The 7,758-nt window shown below is 39.2% G+C and overlaps 1 long non-coding RNA gene across 1 annotated transcript; it reads right to left on the bottom strand.

The window, feature by feature from the left end:
• Positions 1-1,170: 1,170 nt before the first annotated feature.
• LOC113949799 lies at positions 1,171-5,114 on the bottom strand. The gene is made up of 3 exons (XR_003528576.1): positions 5,003-5,114; positions 3,636-3,754; positions 1,171-1,267 (listed from the first exon to the last, which is right to left on the bottom strand). It is a non-coding gene; the product is annotated as an uncharacterized LOC113949799 (long non-coding RNA).
• Between the last annotated feature and the right edge of the window lie 2,644 nt (positions 5,115-7,758).

The raw sequence follows: 7,758 nt of genomic DNA on the forward strand, positions 1-7,758 counted from the left end.
AGACACTTCTCATTTCCTTGTCACATCTAAGTTGGTTTATTAGTGCTGGACATCAGGTGGCATAAAACAGAAAAATTTTAGAAGTCAGACTCCTTTTTGGTTCTCTTTTCTTGTTTGAAGCAGCACACAGTATAATAAGAAGCAATGTCAAAACTTGGGATGTGGAGGAATTGGTACAATTCCTAATTAGTTCCAAAATAGGGTTGAAATGTATTCCTGACAGCAGCACAAGCTCTTCCTCCTTGTCCTGTAGCTTCTGTTACGAGGAGTCTGTTATTTGGGAAGATAGTGAATCTTGAGGTTATCTCTGCCTTTTTCCTTGGCCAAGTTCTTGGACAGCATCTTCTGGTTACTGAAATGAAGTATTAGTTAATGAAATGCTTTCTGGGTTGGAAATAAATTATTAAATAGAACAGAATACTAAATTAGAATAGTGTGTACTTATTGGAAAATTGTGCTAACATCTTGGCAGATATGTCTTGCTAATGCTCAAATCAAATCATACCTAGCATAGATTTTCCTTTAATCTTAGGAGAAGCACTTTAGCTGATGCCTTGTAAGAGGAAGAGTGAACTGTTTCTAGGCATGGTCATATTTGATACAAAAATATTAGAAAAAAAATTATTTTTAGAAGGAAATAACTAGGAACTATAGAGAATTAGTAAGATCTTCACAACTGGAAGGAACAAGGGAGAGCCAGAGAAAGTTCTTATTTGAAAGAAGGCAGGAGTGGTGGTTTATCATGGAGTTTAATTCAGATAATCCAGATGAAAATTACGAAAACTCAATTTGCCTAATTTACTCTAAGTTTTAGTGCAGTAGACCTTGGGACCCCTGTGTCATGACCAAGAAATGATGACAATTCTGCTTTCCTTGAATGCGAGTTTTCCAAGGTTTCAGTACCCCAATGACAAACCGGCTCCCTCTACAGAATTATTTTAGCCGCCCTTGCAGCATCTTTTATCACATTTGTTTGCTTCACTTATGCTTTTGCTCACCCCGTCGCTCAGCTCATCTCTGTGCTGCACCCGATCAGCAGGCAGCGACCCGAGACCGTGCCCTGGCTCCCTCTCCCTCTCACACAGGCAGGAGAGGTGGGGACCCCTCGCTGGCTCAGCCCTTCCCTGAGGCTCAACCTGTGGCTGGCAAGGCAGGGATGGGGACATCCATCAGAAAGCTGGGAACTGCGGCCCTGTGTCCTCAGAGGAGAGGTCCCTGCTGCAGGTGTGCCCAGTGCTGGGCTTCACAATCTCCAGGAGGTGGTTTCCTATAGGGAAAAATAACAGTTCTGTGGCTTGCAGTGCCCAGAATAAATGACTGTGACAGCCTTCAGTGCTTTAGGTGGAAAATGACAACATGCTGCTGCTCTAAAATCATGATACCAGGAGGCACGCTGATCCTTTGGCCCACTTCATGCCTTGCAAAGGTGGCAGGAATCCTGGATAGGTGAATGAGGAGATCCTGGCTAAACTCAAACATAAAAAGTGTATGAGGCATGGAAGCAGGGGCGAGCCACATGGGATGAATATAGAGATGTTGTCCAGGTGCACAGAGACAGGGTTGGTAAAGTCAAAGCTCAGCAGGAGTTAGACCTGCTGATGAGGGATGAGGGATGTGAATGGCAACAAAAAGGGTGTCTACAGGTAATTCAGCATGAAAGGACCATGGAAAATGTGGATCTGCTGTAAAAATGGACAGGGGACCTGTTTACAGGAGGCATGAAAAATGGTGAGGTACTCAGTGCCTTCTTCACCTCCATCATTACTGGTAAATTTTACCCTCAGGAATCCCAGGCCCCTGAGATCCAAAGAGAAGTCTAGACCAAGGCAAACTTATCCCTGGTGGAGGAGGACCTGGTGAAGGAACATTTAAACAACCTGGACACGTACAAGTCCTTGGGCAATAATATGCTGAGGGAACTGTCCTCTGTCACTGTGAGTCCTCCCTCCATTATTTGGGAAAGGTTGTGACGATCAAAGGAGACTTCTGAGGACTGGAGAAAAAACAAATGTCCCCTTTGCCTTCAGTAAGGAGGATCCAGGGAACAACAAGCCACTCAGCCTCACTTTGGTCTCTGGGAAATCATTTTTAAACAAGGTGATTGGGAGTAGCCAGATGGATTAATGAAGGGGAAATCATATCTGACCAACCTGAGAACCTTTCATGCTGAAATGATGGGCTCAGTGAGCAAGGGGGAGCAGTGGATGTTTTTATCTTCACTTCAGCAGGGCTTTTGACATTTATCAATGTATATAAATCCCTGGTTGAGGAAGTAAAGAAGACAGTCAGACTCTTCTTGGTGTTGCCTACTGAGGTCAAGAGGCAATGGGCACCAAGGAAATCCCATATAGCCATAAGAAAACACTTCATTATTGTGAGGGTGGTTGAACTCTATCACAAGTTGCCCCCAGAGCCTATGGAATCTCCATCCTTGAAGATATTAAGAAGCCAACTGCACATGATGCTCAGTAACCCTTATAGGTGACCCTACTCTGAGGAGGGGTTTGAAGGTGCCTTCCAGACGCTGTGGGTCTGTAGATCTTTAACAAATAACTTTCATTCCTACCTTTGGAAGGTTTATAAACTCTTAAAGGAAATGTATGAAAAATAGATGAATGAAAAATTTTCATAATTGATTTTAATTATGGAATATTTTTTTTAATAAATGAAATAAGCTGCCTGCAATCAAACAAGTCATCCATGTTTTTAAGAGTTGAAAACAGAGCTAAAAATTCCTGTGTTTAAAACTTTCCATGCTGTCATTGCAATAAATTAAGTTTCTAATTAAACACATGCTCACATACACACTCTTGGATGGAATGCTATGCTTGATCAATAGCCCTAGGCTACACAGTAGCAGGCAGAATTATAGCAAATGGAACTGGATGAATGGGTTTACTTAATGACCACAATATGATTTATTTCATTGGTGGGAAAGGGGGTAGGAAGACATCAAATTGCTAAAAATATTACCAGAGCAAATTAAGATATGATCTTACAGGAGATACATTCCCAAGAGATCCTGTGTAAGTACAGAAGATCAGAGCTCAGATCACTCTAAAAGAAGTGATGAAAGTGTGTCAGCTAATCTGCATTCAGCTTGTTTGCCATTTATAATTAAGAAGGCTTTTTTATTACTTTTTTAATGTCAATGCTTTATCCATGGACAATTGCTGACTTAATCAGCACATTTTCACAGTGTCATGATTTTAGCTGTTGAAGGAGTCTTAGTACGAAGAACAAAATTAATGCAGATAATTTCACATATAGATAAACAGAAGAAAAATACTTCTTTGAATAAAGCTTCACAGAACGTCAATCTTAGATCCCTGACCACAACCACTTATTTGGCATTTGCAACAGCCCCTGCAAGACCTGCCAGTGTGGCAATGTGATCGTATCTGCTGGTGGTGAATCTGGGACTGGCAGCTATATGCTTGTCTCTGCTACTGGGAGTGTGCCACTGACCCCTCTGACCAGTCACTTACCTTGCCAGTGGAGAGAATGGTGCCAACCAGAGCTGAGACACAGACAGAGACAAAGCAGTTTTCTGAGTTCTGACTTCACTGTAAAGAAAGGTTTATGTTATATGTCTCATAAGCTGAAGTGAGCCAAAATTGAAAGGTCTGACAAACATTGAATGAGTAGCAAGAGAAGTCTTCCTCTGTCCCTCAAATACATGGGCACACATATTAATTCTGGTTCTGGTTGATGGAAATGTTCCTTCAGTTTCTCTTTCTCCCTGCTTATTTATCTGTGAAAAATGCAGAAACTGAATATAAATCAGGTTTTGACTTTTTCTATAATTGTGCTTTTCAAAGGAGATAATTAAATTTCTGCCTCTTTGGGAAAAGGTCAGCAAGTTGGGGTAACAAATATTCGTATCTCTAGGGCATTTGCCCTTATTAGCCATGAATCACTGTTTCATAAGCTTGGAGCCTTGGCTAGAATCCATCTAGCCTAAAATACTTTGAAAACCAATGAATTAACTGAGATCCACTTTAATAGTTCAACTTTATTACTAATTAACCTGTATATGCCCCTGTTTGTTATGCTGTAATTCAGAAAGTAACACTATTGCTATTGTCTAGACATATATTAAGTGTGTGGTGCTACTTCTCCATTACTTTAGGAATTTGTTGCTATGCTGATCACTTGTTTTGCACACAAACTAAAGCTGTAGAGAGTCTAAAGAGGTTAGTGAAGAAGCCTTTGAAAGGCTGATGGTTGACTTAATCTTGACCTCCAAATCAACTGACTCAGATCAAGGATACAGCCTGTATTTTGTTGATGCTGGAGAGCTTAGTCCCAAGTTGACAATCAGAGCAACTGGAGGAGAACACAAAGTTTACTTTTTTTTAAAATTTTTATGCAATTATTTCTTGTGATCTGAACTCATAATTACAGTTGCTATTCAGATTTTCAATTGCAGTTTCAGACTGAAGTATCATGACCCATATCTGTGTTCTTGTCACTTGGACTAGATCCATAAAACCTCTCCAGGCCTTCTGATGTCTGCTGTGCTGGAGCTTCAGCTGGCATCAAGCTTGGAGCTGCATATCCACGGCGTTGCAAAGCAGCTGGCATTAAAGCACCCTGTGGGCAGTGGGGCCAGGAGCCTGGAGCAGTGCTGCATCTGGGAGTCCAGAGCATCCTACTGGCCCAACTTAGAACATGGTGACATAGACATGGCTTTGTATGTCTTTGTCAGCATGCCTTTGCTCATCTTAAGTGCTTAGACCTATCTCTACCTAATGCAAATTTTAGATAAAGTGACCCTTACTCAGCCACATCCTTTGCAGCAGAAGGTCACTAATTGTCTTGGGTTTCTACTAAGAATGTAACTATCTGACTCCCATGAGACCATGCATTTGAAGACCACTGAAACTGAACCACTGAGCAGTCCTCACTTCTCTCACCTGTTGAGACTCATCCTCAGGAGATATTTCTCTATTGTGCTTGTCCAAAGCAAGGTAAAAAAGAAATATCCTCCTATTCTTACCATCAGTTCCTCTGTGGATTAGCCATTAACATATATTTCCACTATTTAGAGGTTTAGATGTTTAAATATTTCCCTTTTTCTTGGTGGTCTTGTGGACATTTTTAATTCATTACTCCATACTTTAAACCTTGGTCTTTACGATATTCTTCAGTCTTCATCCTTGCTGTTGAAACAGTTCAGTGTGGTGCAGACCAGAGAGGGAGGCCTGTAAACATACCTCCTGTGCCTTGTTATAAGAGTGTTTGCCTAGGAAGTCTAGGTTTCTTTTGAAATACCAGTAAAAGTTTAAGCATTTAAAGTTTAAGTATGCATTGTAGCAGGGAGAGTAACAGAGTCCCTTTTTTTTTTTTTTTTTTTTCTTTTAGGTAGGTACTCTAACAGCTAAATTATTTGCTTATGTTTCTGTTCAGGTGCTTGTTCACCCTCTCTTTCTGGTCTACTGAATACAGAATGATAATACTATATTTAATATTAAAGTGGAACAATCACAATAAGAGGGCATGAGAGCATCTGCTTTCGCATAAGCCTGTAGTTTACTGACTCAAACCTTCACCTGGAAGGTGAGAGAAGTGGGTTCATAGCCTTTTAGAGAAAGGAATTGAAGCTGGGAGCATTAAACTTACATGTGTGAGAGCTCTTTTATGCAGGATTTCTTTATTAAATGTGACAGTAACACACAGTTCATATAAAGAACTGAAAATTTTGGTAATAAAGAACAAATAGAAGTGTGAGTGTGCCTAGTCATACAAAGGAAGCAGATGTTAGCAATGCATTAAATTACAACTCCAGCACAGGCATACTCTGTCTTTTTTTTATTTGCCATCTATCTTAAGACCATATAAAGCTAAAGCTTTCTCATAGTAATTTAGTATTTTTTTCACATTCTGCCAAAGATCTGACAAAATGTGTTGAGTCTCTGATAAAAGGTAAGTGTGACTTTATCTGAACACTAAAAATGATCTTAATGTATTACATTAACTGTGCCATAGGAGTTGCCTAAAAGAATGTAGGTTTACTTGGGGAAGCAGAAGAAATAGTGAGGTATATTTAGGAGAAAATTTTGAGTGTGTAATTTCATAGGAAAAAAGCTTACATCGACTGGTTTAGAGCAGACCAACAGAAAACAAAAGTTGGTGCAAACCAACAGGTTTCTGGAGCTTGATGTCCTGCATGGAAGTGTCCAGAAAAAATTGCTTCAGAGAATGGAGCAGGAAAACCTGCAGAAAGATGCTGTACAGGAAAAAGTTTAGTCATCTTTTCTAACCATGCCAGTAATTTCAGTATTTTAATTCAGTTTCATTTTACACATGAAGTCTGTGCCTTCTCTGTGTCTGAGGAGGAATGGTGAAAAGAAGTGCTTGATGTATACTCTATACAATTTACTGCTTTCCTTGTTTTTATTACTTCTCCTATATTTTTTTCTCTGCTCAAGATTAATGCTATCCAGCAATCTTTCCCAGAAAGAAAAAAAAATGGATTTTTCAGTTTAAAGGAGCAAACAAAACCAAATCTTCCTCTGTGAAGACAGTATTGAAAGTATACATAACTGATGCCAAATAAAAGGAGTCAAAAAATAATAAGCTTGGCTACACTTCTATGACTGGTAAGCCTTCAACATACACAATATACACATATATATTTATGTACTTTTAAAAACAGTTGTGGGGAGTTTTTTGGTTCTGTTGGAGTATTTTTTTAATTGGAATATAACCTGAAGATTTGATAACCCCATAAAAACTTCTTACATTTGGATATTGCATAGTAAAGTACAATAGAATTATAAAATTTTTCCCAATGAAACTCTTGCTATAGAAGTGAAAAAGAAAGGATGAGAAAAGAGTTTTTCTCTTTGAAGACATCCCTAGCAATGCATAACTCTCTTTCAGTGGTGCTAATTTAATATTTAGAGTGCTCTGATATCCAACTACGTGATGCTTTCATTTGAAGGTGTAGCAGTTCACTGAACTTGGTGTCACTAGCCATTTCCCTCACATTCACTTGTGACTGGACTTTCTATTACACTGGTGGAATAAAAAGGCGAATAATGCCACAGTTTTTTGGTGGATTTAAGGAAAGGAAGAAAGTAAAGACAATAGCCCATCAGAGTTTGAAAGAGCCCTTTTCATTTATTCCCATGGGCCTTGTATGTTTGTAGACCAAGGCAGACTCAGAAATGTGTTGTAAGTTAATGATCTGTTAGAAGAAAAGAAGAATAAACATCAACAGTCGTAAATCAAATTTTTTTCTCCTACTATTTGAATGTTACTTCCTTATTTAAAGAAGGATACATTCTTTTGGCATTTAGGTGCTGGGAACAATTCTGTAACAGTAATGTTTTTCCACCAAAATTTTTACATAACATTTTCTTTTAAATCTTTTAAAGATTTACATATATAATTTAAGTTTGACTTTTATAACTTCCTCTGTCCACCCAACCCTGTTCCTATCAACACTAGAGGTGTTAAACTGCTTCATATGGTAAAAGCTATCATTTTCCATTTTGACTTTTCAAGTAACCCTCTGGCTGTTACCTTGATGAAATCATGGAATCTGGGATATTTTTCCAGCCCCACGTCTGCTTTTTGGATTATCCTTCAGGGCTCCATTGTGCTAAAATAACCAGTGTTCTACAAAGTCTTTCTGCGATACCTCCAGGGAAATGAAATGGCTTTTTCATGTCTGAGCATTCAAAGTACCAGTTCCTTGTCCTGTTGCCCTTATTGTGGGACAGAGCCCCGACAATGCCTGTCAAAGCA

Source organism: Corapipo altera, unplaced genomic scaffold (assembly GCF_003945725.1).
Source record: "Corapipo altera isolate COAL_440 unplaced genomic scaffold, ASM394572v1 58, whole genome shotgun sequence".
NCBI lineage: Eukaryota > Metazoa > Chordata > Aves > Passeriformes > Pipridae > Corapipo > Corapipo altera.